The 25,229-nt window shown below is 43.0% G+C and overlaps 1 protein-coding gene across 1 annotated transcript in view; it reads left to right on the plus strand.

Annotated features, from left to right (window-relative positions):
- The first annotated feature begins 7,731 nt into the window (after positions 1-7,731).
- LOC140726561 (SH3 domain and tetratricopeptide repeat-containing protein 1) overlaps positions 7,732-25,229 on the plus strand; it is a 131,261-nt gene continuing 113,763 nt past the window's right edge. Inside the window, exon 1 of the mRNA XM_073043111.1 lies at positions 7,732-7,815. The gene's annotated coding sequence lies outside the window, so the exon portion shown is untranslated. The remainder of the gene's footprint in view (positions 7,816-25,229) is intronic.

Below are 25,229 nucleotides of genomic sequence, written 5' to 3' on the forward strand. Positions count from 1 at the left end.
TTCTTGTTTGTGCATTAATATACTGGGTCAAAGAAACAATCATCCTATAACTTTATTATAATCTATTAGTAACTGGGTTCTCCTACTCAATATTTGGGAAATTAAAGTCACATAACTATACCATCACCCTCAATTCTCAGCCAGTCATCTTTACTAAGTCTTGATCCATCAGTCACAAGCAGCCTCATATTTAAATTCTCTTTTGTGTATATGGCTTCTCCCCCACCTTTATGATCTTGCATATCTTTCCTAGATAAAGAATGTCCTTTAATACTATATTCATCACTACCATTTGAGGTCAACCAGAATTCAGTTAATGCAATTATATATGCACTTGCATATAATTCCAGCTTGTTTATTTCATCCTTAATACTTCCTGCTTTTATACAGGCAATCCTTAGTCTATTACTGATGTTTTTCAGCCAATTCTGACCAATTCTATAAGCCTGTAATTGGATTATGGCCTAATATGTTATTCTCTGTTAAGGTGTATGGTTCTCAGCTAACTGAAGCCCAGTACATTAGTGCCCCTCCAGTTCAAATGCAACCTGTCCTGGTGTTACAGATTCCAAAAAGCACTCCAATGTCCCATAAATATATGACCCTCTAACCTACACCATGATTTGAGCCATGCGTTAAATCTATATGTTGTTTGTTTACAATATTCAAACAGCTTTAAGAACAAAATGGAAGACCAGAAAATTATCTGCAGATGTCAACCAACAACAAACTGATAGAATTATACTTGTTTAATTCTGATTTTTTTATTCCTAAATTTCTCCAAGCACATAAATGGATTGGGGCATGTTGCAGTGAGCATTTGATCCATGATGATAGACGAGAAAAGCTCGGTTAACTCAACAGCTGTTTTTATTGTGATAAACTCAAAAACACCAGATGCTATGACTCACTGAGAGAACCCACTCCATCACAAACAGATGGGGGAGGTGATTAAAACACATGGCAGTTACAGTCAGCGTGATCCACAAACACACACGTGAATAACTGTACAACCCATGCTAAAATGTAATAATAATTGAACTTGAACATCCCACCATAGTCCCTCACAAGCATTTTAGCACAACAATAAATAGCACTGGTCATTAGGAATGTTGGGGCAGGAGCTCAACCACCCCCACCCCAGAGTGCCACACTGCCCCCATCTGAGGTGTCAGTCGTCCCCGGCAACCCCAGAGTCCAAAAATTCCAGTGGCAGTCAATGCTGCCGCCTAGGGCACTGGGGGGGGGGGGGGTCTCTGGAGCCCCACCCCCACAGTGCCAGCTGGTCCTGGTGCAGCACGACTCAGGCATCCGCACCCGATCTACCACATTGTTGCAGCGGTGGATGAACAGCTTCACATACTGCCTGTACCCAGACCAACAGAAGCATTTGCACAGATTGCCCAATGTCTTTGCGACACTGAAATGGTTGTCCCCCACCAGCCTATGCACCAACAACAGCACCATGGTGCGAAGCCCCTAGTGGACCACCAGCTGCAGGAGATGTCCGTCGTCGTCAGAAAATGGCCATTATTGGAAGAGCAACCCAACGCACATTTCCAGCATGTCTCATTAAGAGTATAGGGCTTTAGTCTCGATCCAGGATGGAGACTTCTTTCCACTTCAGCCTCCATCCTACACTCAGCCATTCCCTCACCCAGACCAGCACAGGGTGATTCACCTGCTCACTGTGAAGCTGCTAGTCAATGGTGGGGTGGTCTACCTCACTGCTGGCTGTCACCGCTGCTTCGGAAGTGATAGGAGGTGAGGACCTTGATACAATAGCTATCACTAAAAAGGTAGTACTGAGCAAACTTGTGGGTCTGCAGATAGATAATTCCCCTGGTCCTGATGGAATGCATCCCAGAGTACTGAAAGAAATGACAAGTTATAGTAGAAGCTTTGGTGATAATTTACCAAAATTCTCTGGACTCTGGGCCGGTCCCGATGGATTGGAAGACAGCAAATGTCACGCCACTGTTCAAAAAAAGGATGTAGGCAAAAGGCAGGTAACTATGGGCCAGTTAGTTTAACATCTATAGTTGGGAAAATACTTGTAGTCATCGTTAAAGAAGAAATAGCTTGGCAACTGGAAAGAAATTGATCTATCAGGCAGATGCAGCATGGATTCAGCAAAGGCAGTTCCTGTTTGACAAACTTACTGGAGTTCTTTGAGGATATAGCAAGTGTAGTGGATAGAAGGGAACAGATGGACATTATTTATTTAGATTTCCAGAAGGTGTTCAATAAAGTGCTGCATAAAAGACTTATCCATAAGATAAGGATGCGTAGAGTTTGAGTGATGTATTAACATGGATTATAGGATTGGTTAACTAATAGAAAGCAGTGAGTTGGGATACACGGGTGTTACTCTGGTTGGCAATCAGAGGTGAGCGGTGTGCCGCAGGTGTCAATGCTGGGCCCGCAACTGTTTACGATATACATCTGGAAGAGGGGACTGATCACACTAAATTGAGTGAAAAAGCAAATTGTGTAGAAGATATAGAGAGTCTGCAGAGAGATATAGATAGGTTAAGTGAGTGGGCAAGGGTCTGGAAGATGGAATACAATGTTGGCAAATGCAAACTCATCCACTTTGGAAGAAAAAAATGGAAGATCAGATTATTATTTAAATGACTTGGGAGTGCTTGTGCATGAATCACAAAAGGTTGGTTTGCAGGTGCAACAGGCTATCAAGAAGGCAATTGGAATGTTGACGTTCATTGAAAGAGGGATTGAAGTTAGGAGTGGGTCAGTTATGCTGCAACTGTGCTGGATACTGGTGAGGCCACACCTGGAGTACTGCATGCAGTTCTGGTCTCCTTACTTGAAGAAGGATATCCTGGCTTTGGAGGTGGTGAAGAGGAGGTTCACTAGGTTGATTCCAGAGATAAGGGGGTTAGACTATGAGGAGAGATTGTACACGCCGGAATTCAGAAGAATAAGAGGAGATCTTATAGAAACATATAAAATTATTAAATTGATAAGATAGAGACAGGAAAGTTGTTTCCACTGGTAGTGATACTAGAACTAGGGGACATACCCTCAAGATTCAGGGGAGTAGATTTAGGATAGAGATGAGGAGGAACTGCTTTTTCTGTGCACTTCCCAACACTATGTTCCATCTGTCACTTATTTTCCCATTCTCCCTATCTAAGTCCTTCTGCAGATATCCTGCTTCCTACAGATGACCCATATATTTTTCTAATGTCCACAGACTTTGCTACAAAGCTATAAATTCCTTCATCCAAATCATTGAAATACTGCATAACGTGAAAAGAAGCAATCCCAACACCAAACCCTGCAGAACACCACTAGTCACTGGCAGCCAAACAGAAAAGGCCCCCTTTATTTCAACTCTTTGCCTTTGCAATCTTCTATCCATGCCAGAATCTTTGCTGAATACCATGGGCTCTTGTTATGCAGCCTCATGTCTGCACCTTATCAAAGGCCTTCTGAATATTCAAATAAAGTTCAAAGCACATTTATTATCAAAGTATGCATACATTATACAATCTTAAAATTCATCTCCTTACAGGCAGCCATAAAAGAATAATCCCAAAAGAACACATCTTTAAAAATCCAAACAACACCCAATGTTCAGAGACAGAGAAAAAAACAAATAGTGCAAACAAACAACAGAAGCAAGCAACCAGCATTCAGAATGAAAGAGAGTCCATAGCCAGGAAGCCTGGAGCAAGCCCACAGCCCCGGCCTGAGCTCATCACAGAGCGGAGCAAAACATTGCAGAGCCCACAGACACAAAGCATGGAGCAGGCCCACTGCCCGGCCTCAGTGCAGAGCAAACATAGCGGCGCAACGAGCAGAACCATCCCAACCATCACCTCTGGTCTTTGCCTTTTCAGTCCATCTGGCCCTCTGTTTGAATCATCCAAGCATCAGGTAATTCCTTGCTCTAGGACCCTGGCCCTGTCCAATCAATATGCTCTGGGACTGCACACCACCTCTACATTCCAACCCATACCCAAGCTTTCCAAATCACTCTGGCACTTAGATCAATCAAATCTCACTCTCGGTTTAGGTAGACGATCTCCGAAACTCCTCTGCTTGGACTTTTCTCCACTTTGCTTGGTCCATCTCTGACCATTTCTCCTTGAACATGCATTGACCTTGCTCCCAACTGTACACCTTGACCCTCGTGTCAGCCTTTGCTTGCCTCTTCATTATTTGCCATGGTCATTTATAATTTTTTTACAGAAAAGGTGTTATTAATAATGTATTTAGCTGTAATTCTTGCTTTGAGAACCACCAGTAGGTTGTCACCTGCCTTCAGCAGCACCATCTTAAACAATATGTATTCACTCTCCTTAGCCTATCCTGCCTCAAAAAATTCCAACAAATTTCTCAGGGAAGATTTCCCCTTAATGAAACCATGCTGACATTGACCTATTTTCTCATGTGCTTCCAAGTACCCCAAAACTTCATCCTTAATAATAAACTTCATCTTTACAACCAGTGAAGACAGGCTAACTCGCCTATAACTTCCTTTTTTCTGCCTCCTTCCTTTCTTAAGTGACATTTGTAACTTTCAGTCCACTGGAACCACTCTAGAAGGTTCCAGGGGAACTGGAAAATTACAAATGTCACTCCACTCCTTAAGAATGGAAGGAGGCAGAAGAAAGGTGATTCTTAAAAGATCATAACTAATGTCTCCGCAATCTCTTAAGCTACCTCTTTTAGAACCCTGTGGTGTATTCTATCTGTTCCAGGTGACTTACCTACCTTCAGACTTTTCAGCTTCCCAACCACCTTCACCTTAGTCACTTCTGTCCCCGACACTCTCACACTTCTGGCATTCTGCTAGTGTCTTCCACAGTGAAGACTGACACAAAATACTTATTAAGTTCATCAGCCATTCCTTTATCCCCATTTAGTCACATCATATTCCAGCTATCCGATATCCACTCATTTCTCTTTTGTTCTTTATATATCTGACAACCATTTTGTATCCTGTTTTATATTGGCTAGATTACCTTCATATTTCATCTTTTCTTTTTTTATGGTTTTTAGTTGTCTTTCCTTGGATTTTAAAATCTTCCCAGTCTTCTACCTTCCACTATTTTTTGTTAAATTATACGCACTGTCTTTTTCTTTTATGCTGCCTTTGACTTCCCTCACCAGCCACAGTTGCCTCATCCTCCCTTTAGAATGCTTCTTCATCTTTGGGATGTATCTTTCCTGCACTTTCTGAGGTACTCCCAGAAACTCCAGCCATTGCTGTTCTGCCATCATCCCCGCCAGTGTCCCCTTCCAATCAACTTTGACCAGCTCCTCACTCATTTCACTGTACTCCACTGTAATACTGATACATCTGACTTTAGCTTCTCCCTCTCAAATTGCAGGGAGAATTCTATCACACTCTACATGGACTTAGTAAGGCACTTGACAAAGTCCTGCATGGGAGGTTGGTCAAGAAGGTTCAATCATTCGGCATTCAATATGAGGTAGTAAATTGGATTAGACATTAACTTTGTGGGAGAAGCTAGAGAGTGGTAGTGGATGGTTGCCTCTCTGACTGGAGGCCTGTGACTAGTGGAGTACCACAGGGATCAGTGCTAGGTTCTTTGTTGTTAATCATTTATATTAATGATCTGGACGATAATATGCTTAACCTGATCAGAAAATTTGCAGATGACACCAAGATTAGGGGTGTAATGGACAGCAAGGAAGACTGCCATGACTTGCAGCAGGATTTGGACCAGCTGGAAAACTGGGCTGAAAAATAGCAGATGAATTTTTAATGCAGACAAATGTGAAATGTTGCTCTTTGGTTGGACCAACTAGGGTAGACCTTACACAGTGAATGGTAGGGCACTGAGGAGTGTGGTAGATCAAAGGGATCTGGAAATGCAGGTTCATAATTCCTTGAAAGTGGCATCACAGGTAGATAGGGTTGTAAAGAAAGTACAGGAGATGGGTTGTTATGTTGAAGTTGAATAAGACATTGCTGACTCTTTATTGTGTGCTGTTTTGGTCACCTACCTACAGGGAAGATGTAATTAAGGTTGAAAGAGTACAGAGAAAATTGACAAGGATGTTGCCAGATCTGGAGGATCTGAGTTATTCTCCAAGACTGAATAGGACTTTATTCCTTGGAACACTGAAGATTTAGAGGAGATTTGATAGAGGCATACAAAATTATGAGGGGTAGAGATAAGGTAAATGTAAGTAGGCTCTTTCCACTGAGGTGGTGGGACTACAACCAGAGGTCATAGCTTAAGGATGAAAGGTGAGAAGTTTAAAAGGAACACAAGAGAGTCGTGAGAGTGTGGAATAGGCTGTAGCACAAGTAGTGCATGGAAGCTTGGCTTCAATGTTTAACAGAAGTTTGAATAGGTACATGGATGGTAGAGGTCCCGGTGTGAGTCGATGAGAGGTGGCAGTTTAAAATGGTTTGGCGTAACTAGATGGCACGAAGGGCCTGTTCCTGTATTGTACTTTACTATGACCTTATATGATGACTCTCCAAAGAGTTCCCTTATCTTAAGCTCCCTAATCAAATCCAGTTTATTACACAACAGCCAATCCAGAAAAACTGATCCCCTCGCGGGCTCAACCACAGGCTACTCTAAAAAACCATCTGGTCGGCTGTCTGCAAATCCTCTCTTGAGATCCAGTACCAACCTGATTTTCAAAATCGGCCTGTATATTGAAATCGCCCATAACTATCTCAACATTGCTCTTTTTACATGCATTTTCTAACTCCCGTTTTAATTTGTAGCCTGTCACAACCGCGGGTCATCGGCAGAGTATACTGAGGACTCTGCACTTTATTAATTATAATGTATCGTTGCGCTTTGGGTTTTATATGTTATTGCTCTGTCTTCGCTAATTTACATTTAAGTTGTCCTGGGATACACCCAATTAATTCTCCTCGAGACTTTTCAGGTGTCTAATTAAGTATCCTTGGACTTTTGTCTCTTATCAGCATGGTTGCTTGTAAGCTTGTCAAGAGTCTTGAGCTTTAATTAGCTGCGCACGGATTCCAGCGTGCTCTGGAATACATTTAAAATGGCCATGATTGAGCCTTGGTGCTCCTGATCCTTGCCTAGTGAACTTCTGGGTGAGTTATCCAACACATTGTAAGTTCTACTGATGTGTTTTGTCGCTTGTTAATAAAATTATTAGTTTCCCTTCCGAGTCTCTGTGTACTCCTACGCTGGGTCCGAAGATGCAGCATGATAGTACCACCGAGACTTCCGGGATCCAGCAGGATTCGACAAGATACGGTAGTCCGTCGGTATGAAGAGATGCTGTAAGAGCTGCTTCTCCAAAACCTCAGATCATGAAGCCAGATACATCACCGACTGGGCTACATATACGCTCAACCTGCCCAATCCTGAGAGCTTCGATGGGAACTGAATCCTGCCGTACTGTAGTTCCTACCCCAGTATAGTACTCTCCAGTCTTCGAACTGCATCCTTTCAACTTTCCCACGGACTGAGCAAGTGGGTACATGGTATCCCTCCTGTCGGGTAAGGCGCTGCTATGGGCTACGGCGTTGTGGGAGAAAGATGCTCCCGAATTCTCGACCAATGGCATGTTCGGGAGGGGCGGGGTAGTGAGAACTTGTATATATGCGACAGTGGTCGCGGAGTGTGGCTGAGTACGCCATCAAATTCCGGACACTCATTTGAGAGCGGGGGGAATGGTGAAGCCCTTGTTGTCATGTTGTACAGATTTCTGAATGAAAGGCTCAAGGACGAGCTAACAGCCCGTGAACCGGTTCAGAATCTCGACAGACTGATCTATCCGACTCTATAAAAGGATGTTTGAGCGTCAAAGGGAAGGGAGGTGAGTTCCTCAGATTTGGTTCCTTCTATCCCCGTTCTTAACCTGCATTTCCTACTCGTCCAAGCACCTCAACTTGCGCCTCCCCACCAGCAACGGGGAGTTATCTAGGGACGTCCACTGAGCGGAGCAGAATATGGGAGACAGCTCATTTACTGAGAAGTAGGGCACTTTCGACTTGTCCAGAGAAGTCAGGAGACTCCAAGGGACGCCCGATAGAGGGGGCCTGTAATAACCACCTGATATACAACTTCTGGGGTGCCCTATTTATTGGCCTGGGGCGACAAGGAACTGGCCTTTTGGGTAGTTATAGGCTCCGGTTCCGTAAGGTTTTTTTGATGTGGGGTGTCCAACGGATAGGAGTCCCAGTCTAAGTTAAATCATCCCTTGATAGCCACGGCCCCTGACCAGAGACCACTCGAACCAGGAAAGGTATCATGTTTCAGCCCCTGTGCTTCCGGAGAGGTGATTCCGGGCATTCTGAAATGCTTAGATTTCACCTTGCCTATTTCCTTGGGGTCCCTCTTATTTTTGGGGTGTCCGTGGCTGTCGTAGAACTGCCCCGTTATAGACTGGTCTAGCGGCAATATCATGGGTTGGGCTTCTAACTATCATAACGTCTGCCTCTCGTGTTCCCTAGTCTGCTACTCCTGTTTCCGAGTCTGCCTCTGACTTCCCCGAGTTTGTGATTTAAATTAATTTTCTTCTCCCCCCCCCCCCCCCCCACGTATTCCGCCCTCTTGAGGGGTTTGGTAAACAGATGGTGAGAACACTGCCTCCCGTCGAAGTTGACCTGTGCCAGGACCTGTTCTCCGCGAGGAGGACTTTCCCCTATTAGGACAGGAAAGGTTGATCAAGGGAAAGTACTTTTCAAGAGGCACTCTTCTCAGGATTTATTAGACCCTCTTTCGGCGGGAGCAGGATTTTTTTTGCAACCAAAAAAGGTGGTAGCCTGAGAACTTGCATGGATTGTAGGGGCTGAGCAAAATAACAGGAATCGCTCCCCGTTGCCCCTAATTAACAGCATTTGAATTGCTGCAAAGGGCAACCATTTTCACAAAATTGGACCTGGGGAAGGCTTGTAATTTGTATTCGTGAAGGGAAGGGGTGGAAGACAACCTTGACGAGCGATTCTTGATTATGCCCTTTGGGCTTGTCAACGCTTCAGACGTCTTTATTAATGTTCTGAGGGGAATGCTCAAGTTCATCTTCGTGTACCTCAGACATTTTGGTTATTTTTCGAGCTCCTATCAATTTCTGTTGAGGAATCTCCTGTTTGTGAAACTGGAGTTGAGTTCCGCGTCTGAAAAGTCTTTTTGGGATTTGTCATCGCCAAGGAAACTTTCTTATGGAGCCAGGGGCGCTGGGTGGGAGCCGACTGTGGACTGGCTACCACCTACTTCCGGTAAATAAATGCAACGATTTTGGGGGTTCGCGAATTTTGCAGGTTTATTCGCAATTTCAGCTCAATAGCGCCCCCTCCGACTAATCTCAAAGATGTCTGGTTCTTGCCGTTGGACCCCGATGCTGAGACGGCTTTTAATGAGCTCGAGCTGTTTCCTTACTGTCCCAATTGGGCGTCTGCCTGATCTTCATTAAGGTAAATGCCTCTGATATTGGAGTGGGTGCCGTTTATTGCCTCTGTGCGCTTATTTTTCAGGAACTGTCATCAGCTGAGGTGAATATGACATTGAGTAGAGAACTCTCGATTATTGCAGGACAAGATATTAAGCTAAAGGCATCTGATTTACATATTTTGGCCTTTAGCTTTCTTGTAGCTCGGAGGACGCTTTCCTTTAAGTGGAAATATGTTTTTCCTCCTACTCGTGCTCAATGGGTATGCGACGTTATGCCAGGTTTAGATCTAGAGGAGATTCGTTGTTCAATTTCTGAATCTCGTCAAGATTTTCAAACATTGTGGGGACCTTTCATGAATTATTTTCAAAACCTTCAATTCGTTGTTTAAACTCAGATGTTGGCTATTAATTTTTATGAGTATTTTACCTTTCCTCTTTAATAAGCAGCTTCGGTCTTGGGGTTAGATTCTTTTTTGTAATAGTATATTTCAATATAATTTGCATGAATACAGGGTAATGAGATTGTTATGAACAGATAATGTAATCGGTAATTTCTAAAATCTTTGACCTTTTTATATACTTGTACTCTGTATTCTATGTGGAAACTAATAAAAATACTGGAAAAAAGAACTCGGCGGTGAAGTGGTGGCATGGACTTGAGGGTGGCTAGGCACTAGTCATTGTCTGGATGGGAGATAAGAAACTGGCTTGTATTCAGGACATGAAAAGACAATTCCTGGCACACCCGCTGGTCATTGTTCTTTAAATTGCTTTAATTTTATAATAACATCGCCCTGGGTCCAACAATCGAAACCTAGTGCATCATCAAGACAATTCGTGCCCCCCAGATATGGAGAGATCGGAACCCATTTACGGGGTGAAAGTTTAGTGGTCCCCGTCTCATGGGATATACATTCACAAGTTGAGCAAGCCCTCGAAGGGAATAACCAAGTTCCAGAGGTGGTCCCTGGTCAATTATTTGTGCCGCCTGAGTTGTGATCTGAGGTTCTTCAACAGAGTCACACTTTGAAGATAACAGGTCATCCCGGTGTTGCGTGGACTCTGGAGTTTATTAATAGAAGATGCAGGTGGTTTGGTGTTTGTATAAAGGACAAGTTTCTCGTACAGGCTTGTGACATTTGTGCCTGTTCTGGTAGCATAATGGTTAGCACAATGCTTTACAGTACCAGTGGCCTGGGTTCAATTCAGCCACCGTCTGAGCTTTTGTACGTTCACCCGTGACGATCTAATCCAGTTTCCTCTCAGTCTAAAGACCTACTGACTTGTTGGTTAATAGAACATAGAACAATACAGCACAGTACAGGCCCTTCGGCCTGCAATGTTGTGCTGACCCTTAAACCCTACCTCCCATAACCTCCCACCTTAAATTCCTCCATATACCTGTCTAGTAGTCTCAAATTTCACTAGTGTCTCTGCCTCCACCACTGACTCAGGCAGTGCATTCCAGGCACCAACCACTCACTAAGTAAAGAAAACCTCCCTCTAGTTTACATCTGAACTGGAGGGGGACATATTCTTGCAGGTAGGTTTGCTAGAGGCTCCAGTGGATTTAAACTAGAAATGAGGGGGGAGGGGAACCAGAGTGTAGGAACAGATGTATGGGAGAAGGAAGAAAAAAGACAGTGAAGTTCTTTGTACTGTTACAGATAAACAGAGGAAGAGGTGGAGGATTTCTTAAATGCATTTATTTTAATGCTAGGAGCATTGTAAGAAAGGTGGATGAGCTTAGAGCATGGATTGATAACTGGAAATGTGATGTTGTAGCTATTAGTGAAACATGGTTGCAGGAGGGGTGTGATTGGCAAATGAATATTCCTGGATTTTGTTGCTTCAGTTGTGATAGAATCGGAGGGACAAGAGGGGGAGGTGTTGTGTTGCTTGTCAGAGAAAATATTACAACAGTGCTCTGGCAGGATAGATTAGAGGGCTTGTCTAGGGAGACTATTTGGATGGAATTGAGGAATGGGAAAGGTGTAGTAACACTTATAGGGGTGTATTATAGACCACCTAATTGGGAGCAAGAATTGGAGGAGCAAATTTCCAAGGAGATAGCAGATATTTGTAGTAAGCACAGGGTTGTGATTGTGGGAGATTTTAATTTTCCACACATAGGCTGGGAAGCCCATTCTGTAAAAGGGATGGATGGTTTGGAGTTTGTAAAATGTGTGCAGGATAGTTTTTTTTGGCAGCAATACATAGAGGTACCGACTGGAGAACGGGCAGTGTTGGATCTTCTGTTGGGGAATGAAATGGGTCAGGTGACGGAGGTATGTGTTGGGGAGCACTTCGGGTCCAGTGATCACAATGCCATTAGTTTCAATATAATTATGGAGAAGGATAGGACTGGACCCAGGGTTGAGATTTTTGATTGGAGAAAGGCTTACTTTGAGGAGATGCAAAAGGGTTTAGGAGTGGATTGGGACAATGTTTTATGGGAAGGATGTAATAGAGAAATGGAGGTCATTTAAAGGTGAAATTTTGAGGGTACAGAATCTATGTTCCTGTTGGGTTGAAAGGAAAGGTTAAAAGTTTGAGAGCCATGGTTTTTAAGGGATATTGGAAACTTGGTTAGGAAAATGGGAGTTCTACAATAAATATAGGCAGCATGGAGTAAATGAGGTGCTTGAGGAATATAAAGAATGTATGAAGAATCTTAAGAAAAATTAGAAGCTAAAAGAAATGAGGTTGCTTTGGCAAGTAAGGTGAAAATAAATCCAAAGGGTTTCTACAGTTATATTAGCAAAAGGATAGTGAGGGATAAAATTGGTCCCTTAGAGAATCAGAGTGGACAGCTATGTGTGGAGCCGAAAGAGATGGAGGAGATTTTGAACAATTTCTTTTCTCCAGTATACACGAAGGAGAAGGATATTGAATTATGTAAGGGAAACAAGTAGGGAAGTTATGGAAATTATGATGATTAAAGAGGAAGTACTGGTGTTTTTAAAGAATATAAAAGTGGATAAGTCCATGGGTCCTGACAGGATATTCCCTAGGACCTTAAGGGAAGTTAGTGTAGAAATATCAGGGGCTCTGACAGAAATATTTCAAATGTCATTAGAAACAGGGATGGTGCCGGAGGATTAGCATATTGCTCATGTGGTTCCATTGTTTAAAAAGGGTTCTCGGAGTAAACCTAGCAATTAGGCCTGTCAGTTTGACGTCAGTGGTGGGTAAATTAATGGAAAGTATTCTTAGAGATGGTATATATAATTATTTGGATAGACAGGGTCTGATTAGGAACAGTCAACATGGATTTGTGCGTGGAAGGTCATGTTTGACAAATCTTATTGAATTTTTTGAAGAGGTTGCGAGGAAAGTTGACAATGGTAAAGCAGTGGATGTTGTCTATATGGACTTCAGTAAGGCCTTGGACAAGGTTCCGCACGGAAGGTTAGTCAGGAAGGTTCAATTGTTAGGTATTAATATTGAAGTAGTAAAATGGATTCAACAGTGGCTGGATGGGAGATGCCAGAGAGTAATGGTGGATAACTGTTTGTCAGGTTGGAGGCCGGTGACTAGTGGTGTGCCTCGGGGATCTGTACTGGGCCCAATGTTTGTCATATACATGATCTGGATGATGGGGTGGTAAATTGGATTAGTAAGTATGCAAAGGATACTAAGGTAGGTGGTGTTGTGGATAATGAAGTAGGTTTTCAAAGTTTGCAGAGAGATTTAGGCCAGTTAGAAGAGTGGGCTGAATGATGGCAGATGGAGTTTAATGCTGATAAGTGTGAGGTGCTATGTTTTGGTAGGAATAATCCAAATAGGACATGCATGATAAATGGTAGGGCATTGAAGAATACAGTAGAACAGTGATCTAGGAATAATAGTGCATAGTTCCCTGAAGGTGGAATATCATGTGGATAGAGTGGTGAAGAAAGCTTTGGTATACTGGTCTTTATAAATCAGAGCATTGAGTATAGGAGTTGGGATGTAATGTTAAAATTGTACAAGGCATTGGTAAGGCCTAATTTGGAATATTGTGTACAGTTCTGGTCACTGAATTATAAGAAGTCAATAAAATAGAGTACAGAAGATTTACTAGAATGTTACCTGGGTTTCAACACCTAAGTTACAGGGAAAGGTTGAACAAGTTAGGTCTTTATTCTTTGGAGCATAGTAGGTTGAGGGGGGACTTGATGGAGGTATTTAAAATTAAGGGGGATAGAGTTGACATGGATAAGCTTTTTCCATTGACAGTAGGGGAGATTCAAACAAGAGGACATGAGTTGAGAGTTAGTGGGCAAAAGTTTAAGGGTAACACCAGGGGGAATTTCTTTACTCAGAGTGGTAGCTGTGTGGAACGAGCTTCCAGTAGAAGTGGTAGAGGCAGGTTTGGTTGTCCACTCTCTGTTCCTCTTAATACCTTGTATACCTTTATCATGTCTCCTCTCATCCTCCTCTTGGTCATTGTAAGTTGTCACGTGATTGACGTGTTAAGTCAAGTTGCTGGGTGTCACGGCTTGAAGGGTAGGAAGGGCTTGTTCTGTACAGTATGTCAATAAAAATGAAACAAGATCTACATTCCTGCCCTTCAACATCTACCAATTCCTTCACACTCCTGGTCTCGCCTTTCTCTAGATTTTATCAGTCTGTGTCCCCCTCCCATCACACTCCTTTGCCAATATTTTAGTTGTGATCAAGAGGTTTTCCAAGGTTTGCCAATTCATTCCTCTAACCAAGCTACCATCAGCCTGAGGCCACTGAAATTCCCATGCACCTGGTTTTTACCCACTGACATTGTTTCAGACAGGTCTCCAATCCACCTCCCAATTCCAGCAAGCTTTTTGAAAGTTGATTTGGGAATACCTCTAGTCTTTCCTTGGGGTTCCATCCTCAGACTAATGGAAAGATTGAGAGAATTTACCCTTAACTGCCTCGTGTCAGGTAATCTGCCTCCTTGGAATGACCACTTAATCTGGGCCGCAAAAACCCTTCAACTGTCCAGGGGTGTGTGTGTGTTCTTTGACAGAGTATCTTTGTCCCCTCTAGGCACAGGCAGGACTGGGGAGGGGCCAATGTTGTACCTCTTTAAGAAGGGAACAAGGGAAAACCTGGAAACTAGACTGGTGAATCCTATCTCAGTTGTAAGGGTATCGCAGAAAATTCTTATTGTAATGAACATTTTAAAACCCATGGGCTAATTGTAGCATGGCTTTGTGTGGGAGAAATTGTCTTACCAACTTGAATGGAGTTTTTTGCAGTGTGATAAGAGATTAAAGGTGGGGCAGGGGATGTTGTCTACATAGATTTGAGTAGGGCATCTGACAAAGTCCCTCATGGGAGGCCAATCCAGAAAATTAGGATTCATGGGGTCCATGGTGAATTGGCTGCTTGGATTCAGAAATGGCTTCTGCATAGAAGGCAGAGGGTAGTGGTTGAAGGGACTTGTTCAATTGGGAGGTCTGCCTTCAACAGAGTTCTGCTGGGACCTCTGCTGTCTGTGATGTACATCAGTGACTTGGATGATGTAGATAAGTGGATTAGTAAACTTGATTATCAAGATTGGGGAAGTTGTAGATAGTGCTGAAGACTGGCAAAGAATATAGTAGGATATAGATCAGTTGCAGATGAGGGCTGAGAAATGGCAAGTGGAGATTAACCCAGATAAATGTGAGGTGATACATCTTGGTAGGGCAAATGCAAGGAGATGGCACACTTACTGGCAAGATCCTAAACAATGTTGCTGAGCAGAGAGATCTTAGGGTCCAAGTTCATAGCTCCATGAAAATATACAGGTCAATAAAGTGCTTAAAGGTTTTCATTGAGGCATTGAGTTAAAAAGTAAATTTGTTCTCTCCCCCCCCACCCCCGCCATGCTCTTACTGTTTTTCTATTATTGGGTCTCCTCTAGTTTGTATTTAAATTGCAATTGTCATTGGATATTTCCAATTTGTCCTCTTTGAGACTTTCCAGGTGTCTAAGTATCCTTGCATATTTCTCTTATCAGAATAGTTGTAAGTTTAAGAGAGGTTTTAATTAGCTGCACATGGATTCCTTTGTGTCCTCAAGTGTATTTAAAGGGGCAGTGATAAACCCTCAGTCTTGGTGGTCCTGAGTCTTGCCTAGTGAAGTTCTGGCTAAGTTATCCAGGACTTTGCAAGTTCTAATGCTTTGTCTTATGATAAAATTATTGGTTTTGCTCAACTCTTCTGAGTCTGTGATCCTGTGCATGAGTCCAAAGATGCAGTGTGACAGCAGCCCACATTCTGGCTGTTTGGAAATTTGTCTAATTCTAATCAGGGTCTTTTACCTGTGCACTTAACTCTACCACAAGGATTCTACATCTTCAAATCCTGTTATCTAAGGATTTGATTTCTTTTTTTTTTTACCAATAGAGCCATGCCACCCCACTCCGCCTGTCCTTTTGATACAATGTGTATCCTTGGATGTTAAGCTACCAACTATGATCTTTCGGCTACATCTCAGTACAGTATACTCACAATGTCATACCTGCCAATCTCTAACTGCTCTAAGATACCTACCTCATTTCCTATATTCTGTGCATGCAAATATAATACCTTTAGTCGTGTATTCATCACCCTTTTTTGGTTTTGGCCCACAGTTGCACTTTAATCCTACTGACTGCAATTTTACCCTAACATATGCCTGTCCTGCCTCAGGCCTTCTACACAGTCTAATTGTATACCAGCTGCACCAACCTCAGCTCTATCACTAGTTCCCATTCCTCTTCCAAAATAGTTTAAATCCTCCCCAACAGCTCTACCTAGCCTGCAAAGATAATTGGTCTCCCTCAACCTTGAATTTCTGTATGTCATATCTTCCCCAGAAGAGATCCCAGTAATCAAGACATCTGAAATCCTGGCCCCTGCACCAATTTTTCAGCAACTCATTCATTTGCCAAATCATCCTATTCTTGCCCTCACTGGCACAGTCAGTAGTCCAGAGATCACTACCCTAGAGGTCCTGTTTTTCAGTATTCAACCCAACTCCCTGTATTCCCTTTACTGAAACTCCTCCCTTTCCCTACCTAATGTATGTCATTAGTACCAATATGTACCATGGCTTCTGGCTGTTCACTCTTCCCCTTAAGAATGCTGTGGACCTGATCTGAGGCATCCCTGACCTTAGTCCTAAGCTCAGAAAAGATGTAGTGAATTACTACCATATTGAGCAAATATAGCCTAGAAGCTACTCAAATAAAACCATATGGGTGAAGATTGAAAACAAAGGGTATTGTCACCTTTTGAGGTATAACAAACCCCTTAACTATCAACAGGACATGGTGGAATAAAAACATAGGCAGATGTCTGAAGAATGTGATTGAAAATTGGGCTATAGTACTAGGAGATTTCAGTTACTGGTATTTCCTTAATGTGAAGGGGTGGAATTTGAGTCCAGAAAAGCTTTTTCCAACTAGTTGGACAAGTGAGAGAAGAAACAATCTTATGTTGGAGAATCTTGCCTGATGGGTGAAGGAAGTGATAGTGGGAACATTTTAAAGATATTGATCATAACCACTTTGAAGTGTATGGAATTATGGATAAAAGTAATGGCTCAAGTTTTAAAATTGGAAGGCCAATTAAGATAAGAATGGTCATAAAATATCCCTGCATGCAAAAATTATGGTAAATCAGGTATTTTAAGTATGAGGAAAACAGTAGGACCCATTATGAATGGTGGGGCAATCTGTGCATGAAACTAGAAGTAGGGTCCTAAATGAATATTCATGAAGGAAGTGGACTTTGAAGTTTGAAAACTCAGTGGAGGAGAAAGTGAAATTCTAGTCTCCATAAATAAGCAGGAGGTTCTCAGTGGTAAAAGACGGATAAATCCTCAGGGCTGGATGAAAGGCAAGGGAAGAGATTACCTCTGTTCTGGCTGAGATGTTTAAATATGTTCTGACCACTAATGAAGTACTATGATTGGAGGATGGCAAAGGTGTTCCCCCTGTGCAAGGAGGATTGAAGGGAAAAGTCTGGCAATGCAGATCTGTGATCAATAGTAGAAAAGTTATTGGAAAAGTTCTGAGAGGATTAATGACAAGAAATTGCCTCTTAAAGTGACCATTCTTTCTCTCTACAGATATTGTCTGATCTGCTGATCTCTTCCAGCAGCTTGATTTTTTTAAGAGGGTTGCTTTTTGATTGGATGCCTGTAACTAGAGGTGGTCTACAGGGGTTGATGAGATGCTTGCTGGTTGTAATATATGTGAATGATTTGCATATGAGTATGTTTTTAAAATCAATTAATTTCATTGACTTCCTTAACTTCATTAAAAGCCTGCTAGGAATTCTCGTAACGGGTTCCTAGCATGACACCACCATAAGTTCTAGTCAAAATAAAATTGAAAATATCAGATATTCCCAGTATCCCATACACCACTATTCCACATCTCTGCAATTTGTCTCATTCCCAGTCTGACCACAAGCTTTCCACAATGCTTATAAAGCTCTCCTTCGCCCAGCTTTTGTAAAATCAGATCACTCTTCAATCCTGCTTCTGCTGATGTACAGGCAGAAGCTGAAACAAGGTGGCCATAGTTTAAAACCATCCACTGTTGGTCCGACCAATTGACCTCCTTGCTGCAGGACTGCTTTGATGATGACTGGATGTCTTCAAGTTCTCTGGAGTCATATGCTTCATATGGAAGTGCATCAACAATGCCCCCAGATGTTGGTTAGGTGTCTTCCTGACCCAGAAACTCATGATCAATAGTTCCATGCAAACAGCACTTGCCATGTGACAGTTTACATTGCCAGCGATCAGCTAGAGTTCAAGAAAAGGTCTTTATTCTTTGGAGCATTGAAGGGGGACTTGATAGAGGTATTTTAAAATGAGGGGGATAGATAGAGTTGAGGTGGATAGGCTTTTTCCATTGAGAGTAGGGGAGATTCAAACAAGAGGACACGAGTTGAGAGTTAGGGGACAAAAATTTAAGGGTAACATGGGGAAACTTTACTCAGTGGTAGCTGTGTGGAATGAGCTTCCAGTAGAAGTGGTAGAGGCAGGCTTGATATTGTCATTGAAAGTAAAACTGGATAGGTATATGGGCAGGAAAGGAATGAAGGGTTATGGGCTGAGTGCAGGTCGGTGAGAGTAGACATTCAGCATGGACTAGAAGGGACAAGATGGCCTGTTTCCATGCTGTAATTGTTATATGGTTAAAAGCAGCTATGATCTGTGTAAAGCTATCAAGGCTGCGAAGCAACAATATAGGGAGAAGATTGAGTCAAGATTCACAACAAATGGCACTTGTGGCAAGGGCAGAATACCATCGCAGACTTCAAAGCCAAACATGGTGGTGCCGCCAACATGACAATCTCTCTCCTAGATGAGCTCAATCACTTGTGCTCAGCTTGACGTCGCTAACTCTGAGCCTCCGAGGAAAGCCACAGCAGCCTGCTTGCCTGAGGTGAGGTACGCAGATGTTTCCAATGAGTGGACAGTCACAAGGCTGTGGGACTGGAAGGCATCCCAGGGAGAGTATTTAGGATGTGCACAGCACAACTGATAAGTGTTTACTGACATTTTTAATCTCTCCCTCTGTGTTGAGTGCACTCCTGCTTCAAATTATCCACCATTCTCCCTGTACCAAAAAAGACCAAAGTAACCTGTCTAAATGACTGGTGTCCTGTCACACTCACCTCAATAAGCAAATGCTTTGAGGGGCTTGCTACCACCCAAACTGGACCCCCTACAATTCACCTACCGGCAGAACCAATTGATGCAATAGCCACTGCTCTACATAAATCCTTGCACATTTGGAGAATAATGCTTGTGTGAGAATGCTGTTCTTGGACTACAGTTCAGCATTTGACACCACAGTTCCATCCAGGCTCACCAAGAAGCTCCGAGACCACAGCCTTGACCCTGCCTTGTGCAGCTGGATCCTGGACTTCCTGCCAAATCGCCAGCAGGTTGTAAGAGTGGGCTCCCTCACCTCCACCACTCTGACTCTCAATACAGGAGCCCCTCAAGGCTGCATACTGAGTCCCCTCCTTTACTCTCTATATACTCATGGCTGTATCACCACCCACAGCTCTAATCTAATTAAATTTGCTGATGACACTAATTGGCCTTATCTCAAACAATAACAAAGTGGCCTACAGGGAAGATGTCATCTCACAGACACAGTACTGTCAAGAAAACAACCTCTCCCTCAAAGTCGCAAAAACAAAGGAGCTGGTTGTGGATTACAGGAGGAATGGAGATGAGCTAACCCCTATTGACATCAATGGATCTGGGGTTGAAAGGGTTTAATCAGCTTTAAGTTCCTCTGCATCCACATCACTGAGGACCTCACAGGTCTGTACACACCTTGGAAGCTATCCAGATGGAATACAACAGTGCCTCTTTCACCTCAGATGGTTGAAGTTTGGTATGGACCCCCAAATCCTAAGAACTTTCTAGAGCATCCTGACTGGCTACATCACGATCTGGTATGGGAACTGTACCTCCCTTAATCACAGAACTCTGTAGACAGTGGTGTAGACAGCCCAGCACATCTGTAGTTGTGAACTTCCCATGATTCAGGACATTTACAAGGACACGTGTGCAAAAAGGGCCCAAAGGATCATTGGGAACCCAGGCCATCCCAACCACAATCTATTCCAGCTGCTACCAGCTGGGAAGTGGTAGTGCAGCATAAAAGCCAGGACCAACAAGCTCTGGGACAGCTTTGGGCAGGCCAGCGGACTGATAAACTCACGCTGATTTGAGTGTACTCTATATTACATTGACTATTCTATTATAAATGATTACATCTAAATGTAGAATCATTGTTATAATGTAAAGATTTTTACTCGTGTATGTGAAGGATGTAAGAAGTAAAGTTGATTGGATTCATCCTGAATCATCTATTCTGATGCTCATTCTTTAGATGCTGCTTCATCTGAGTTTCTGACACCTCACCACATTTCCATCCTCTTGAGACACAGGAAGAATCTATCTCTAAACTTTAGTCCCAACATGTGAGTCTGGGGATTGGACTAAATCCAACATTATTTGGCCCATTTCTCACATAATCTTACTCTTGAAACTCTGAGTTCTGAATCTTAGCTGTATCGAGACCAATTTTGAGGTGATTAGTGTAAGTTCCAATAGTCCAAAGCCGCATATAGTACTCTGTAATAAGGGCTTTGAACAACATTGCTAAACTTGGTCCAGTCTAAAGGTTGTAAGGGCTGCCAAGTTATTAACCAATCTTTGTGTTGTACAGTACATATGGATCTAAAAACCTTATCACTTAAGATACTTCATCTTAATGGTGCTAAGATTTATCCTTTTTAAAGGTATTTCACATAGTATTGCAGTTGATCACAATAAATTTCTACACCACATTAAATGCAATCTAAAATAGGAGCTCTATGTATTTCTCTAGAAAAATGGTGTCCTCCACAACTGATAACTAATATCATTAACAAGAGAAACTGTGCAGATGCTGGAACTCCAACCAACATACTCAAAATGCTGGAGTAAAGAATACAATTGGTATCCTGGACTGAAGAAAAAAAAAACCGAGTAGATTTAACAGATGGAGAGAGGGTAGGGAGAAACTTGGAGGGTGAAGTAAAGAGCTGGGACGTTGAGTGGTGAAAGAGATGCATAGCTGGAGGAGGAATAATCTAACAAAGGGCAGAAGACCATGGAGAAAGAAAAGGGGGGGAGGAGTACTAGAGGAAGATGATGGGCAGGCAAGGAGGTGAGGGAGAGAAAAGGGATGTGATGACATTACTAGAAGTTTGAGAAACTGATGTTCATGCCATCAGATTAGAGGCTATCCAGATGGAATACAAGGTATTGTGCCTACAACCTGAGTGTGGCCTCATCATGCAGTGGAGGAGGCCATGGTTTGACATATTAAAATGGGTGGCCCCTGGAAGGTCCTGCTTCCGGTGGATGGAGCATTGTCTCACCACTATAAAGGAGGTCACACTGGGTGCATTGGGCACAATATGTGACCCCAACACACTCACGGGTGAAGTGCCACCTTGCCTGGAAGGACTGTTTGGGGCTCTGACTGCTAGAGGGAGGAGGCAGGTGTAGCACTTGTTTGGCTTGCAAGGATAAGTGCCAGGAAGGAGGTCAGCGGGGAGGGATGTTGCATAGGGAATAATCACGGGGGGGGGGGGGAGAGAAGCGGAAGGAAAGATGTCCTTTGTGGTGGCATCGTGTTGGAGATGGCAATATCATTCTTGCTTTCTGATATGAATTGGAAGATTTCATTTATCACCCAAACACAGCAAGCGGTCAATACTGAAAGACAGTTTCACTCAAGCAACGCACACAAAATGCTGGTGGAACGCAGCAGGCCAAGCAGCATCTATAGGGAGAAGCACTTTCGATGTTTCGGGCCGAGACCCTTGGCGTCTGCAGATTTCCTCGTATTCACTCACTTAAGATTTTATCATCCTCAGCACCATGGTTAAAATTGTGACCTCCACATTCTGCTTTTCTGTCTGTTTTCTATTCAGACATCTTATCCCCAGTGTTGCTGGAGGTGTAGGAAATATTAACAGCCAGATCTCTCCAGATGGTTAACCCAATCTGCTGTGTTTGCACTTTCCCTTTACCATTTCTTCTTTTCCATTTTTTAAATTTTCACTTCCCTGTTCTCTAGGCCTGTACTTTACCAGCTGCCCCCAGTTTTTTTTCCTACTTCCCCCTCTACCTACCCAAAATCTATTGCATTTACATTACCTGCAAATCCGGTTTAGCATCACATTTTCAAAACAACTTGTGCAAATTTAATATAGAACTAAAAATTGATGTGGTCGTCCTCCAGATGCAGAAACTTCCTGGGGATTTGTTCACAATTGACATTGTGGTCATATTGGTATTGTTGTGTGGAGTTGAATTAGGAATTTGTAATAGTTTTGCTTTAAGTACATTAACATTCCAGGTACAGTTAACTAGAAGAGCAAGAAGTATTGAATCCCTATCAAAACAAGTTTTAGCTCTTGGGATTTTTTTTCAAATTTAGTGTGCCTGGATAACAACAGATGGCAACACAAGCTCCGATGTATTAAGAACTATTCAAAAAATGCAACAAGGTGGCCATCTACTGTTGGAGAGAAAACTAGTGCCTTATCAATGTTATACATGCATAGAAAAAATGAACAACAATGCTTCAAAGAAGATGAACTAAGCAAAGAAATGTTAATTTAAAAGCAGGTAGCAGTGAAACAGTTGATTAAAGGTGTGTGACTACTTCAGGATGAATGAATAATTTGAATTCCTTGCCAAGATGGATTTCTGGCAATTTAACCATATGTTTGATCAAATTCAGCATCAGAGTTTTGTAAAACATTGGCTTCCTATGCAGGAAATTAAAAAAAAAAAAAATGTTTAAAAGTTCAAATTGTTCCTATGGGCCTTGTCGATAATTGGATAAAGTCACCATATTTTTGTAATGAAAAATATGCTGCCCATGTATATGGAAGAGAGGAAGGATCAATGACCAGAAGACAATAATTGGTGTCTTGATTCAGAAGTGTTGATGAAGTTGATTGATGGGAGCGTGATTGCTGGAGATCATTTGAAAGGATTTAACCTATATAATCAAAATATGATGATGTTCTACCAAAGAAAGCAGTGCAATACAATGTAATTCCTATGCAATATATTGGGCTAGATCATTGATAGCATGTGTCTGCACATCTTGGGCTTCCATTTCTGTGCTAGTTTGCTACCAATGTGTCTAACTTCTCCCTGTCTACCTGTTCTTGGCTCTCATTCCTGCTTTAAATGAGTTGAATGCTGTACTTAAACAGTGCCTCAGGCATTTGAATGGGTTATTAACATTTTTAAAGGTAGGTGTTTCTTTTCAGTTTAATGCAATTAATATTAATGATTTTAATGAATTTATATATGTTCACTGAGTTTTTAAATGACTAGCAGAGATGGTCAGAGATATCCGTAAATGAAGCTCTGACTCTTGTATCAGAATCAGTTGAGAAAAATGGGGAGAAATAGCATTTGGCTTGTTTCATAGACTTTTCCAGACATGAATGTTGCCCCATAAACCACCACTGACAAAAAGTTAGCTTGTTTTCCAGTCTAATCTGGAGCAGAGCACTACTTGCCCCAACATTACACTGCCTCGAGGAACTTGTGTAGCAATGGCACTCTCAATGGATACGATTAAATATTCCCATTTCAGCCTGATACAGCTGAAAAAAACAACTGCTTCCAAGGTCAGTACAGTCAACAAAGATGTCTTAATGTGTTTAAATAACTATGGGGTCCTTCATAATGCTGTTCGCTTTGCAGATGCAGTGTGTAGTGTGAATGTCCGTAATGGCGGGAAGAGAGACCCTGATGATATTCTCAGCTGACCTCACTATCCGCTGCAGGGTCCTGCGATCTGAGATGGTGCAATTTCCCAACTAGGCAGTGATGCAGCTACTCAGGATGCTCTCAATACAACCCCTGTAGGATGTGGTAAGGATGTGGAGTGGGAGATGAAGCAGGGAGGGGACAGGCAGGAAAGGTGAAGGAATGTAAGGGGAAAGCACTATGGGTAGTAGAAGCGGGAACCATGAGGGAGGGTGATAGGCAGCTGGAGGAGGAGGCAGAGTGAAACTGAGATGGAGGAAGGGAGGGGGAGGGAATTACCGGAAGCTGGAGAATTCAATGTTCATGCCAAGGGGCTGGAGACTACCCAGACGGTATATGAAGCGTTGCTCCTCCAACCTAAATTTGGCCTCATCATGGCAGTAGAGGAGGCCATGTACGGACATATCCGAATAGGAATGTGAAGCAGAGTTGAAGTGGGTGGCAACCGGGAGATCCTGTCTATTGTGGTGTCTATTGAGGTGCTCGACGAAGCGGTCCCCCAATCTGCATTGGGTCTTGCCGATGTAGAGGAGGCCACACCGGGAGCATTGAATGCAATAGATGACCCCAGCAGACTCACAAGTGAAGTGTTGCCTCACCTGGAAGGACTGTTTGGGGCCCTGAATGGTGGTAAGAGAGGAGGTGTAGGGACAGGTATAGCACTTACACTTGCAAGGATAAGTGGCAGGTGGGAGAGCTGTGGGGAGGGATGTGTGGACCAGGCAGTCGCGGAGGGAATGATCCTTGCGAAAAGTGGAGAGGGAAAGATGTGCTTAGTGGTGGGGTCCTGTTGAAGGTGGCGGAAGTGGCAGAGGATAATATGCTGGATCTGGAGGCTGGTGGGGTGATAGGTGAGGACAAGGGGGATACGGTCCCTGTTGTGACGGGAGGATGGGGTGAGGGGTGAAGTGCAGGAAATGGAGGAGATGTGGGTGAGGGCATCATTGATGATGGTAGAAGGGAAACCACGATCCTTAAAGAAAGAGGACATTTGAGATGTCCTGGAACGGAAAGCCTCATCCTGGGAGCAGATGCGGCGGAGACAGAGGAACTGGGAATAGGGAATAGCATTTTAGCATATGGCAGGGTGGGAAGAGGTATAGTCGAGGTAGTTATGAGAGTCAGTGGGTTTATAGATGTCAGTGGACAGTCTGTCTCCAGAGATGGAGACTGAGGGATCGAGAAAGGGGAGAGAAATATCCAAGATGGACCAAGTGAATTTGAGGGCTGGGTGGAAGTTAGAGGCAAAGTCAATGAAATTGACAAGCTCAGCATGGGTGCAGGAAGCAGCACCAATGTAGTCGTCAATGTATCAAAGGAAAAGTTGGGGAGCAGTACCAGTATAGATTTGGAGCACAGACTGTTTCACATAAGAGGCAGGCATAGCTGGGGCCCATGTGAGTGCCCATAGCTACACCCTTGGTCTGAAGAAAGTGGGAAGAGCCGAACGAGAAGTTATTAAGTGTGAGTACCAGTTCTGCCAACCGGAGGAGTGTGGTGGTGTTGGGGAACTGGTGA

The sequence above is a fragment of the Hemitrygon akajei genome, chromosome 4, assembly GCF_048418815.1.
Source record: "Hemitrygon akajei chromosome 4, sHemAka1.3, whole genome shotgun sequence".
NCBI classification, from domain to species: Eukaryota; Metazoa; Chordata; class Chondrichthyes; order Myliobatiformes; family Dasyatidae; genus Hemitrygon; species Hemitrygon akajei.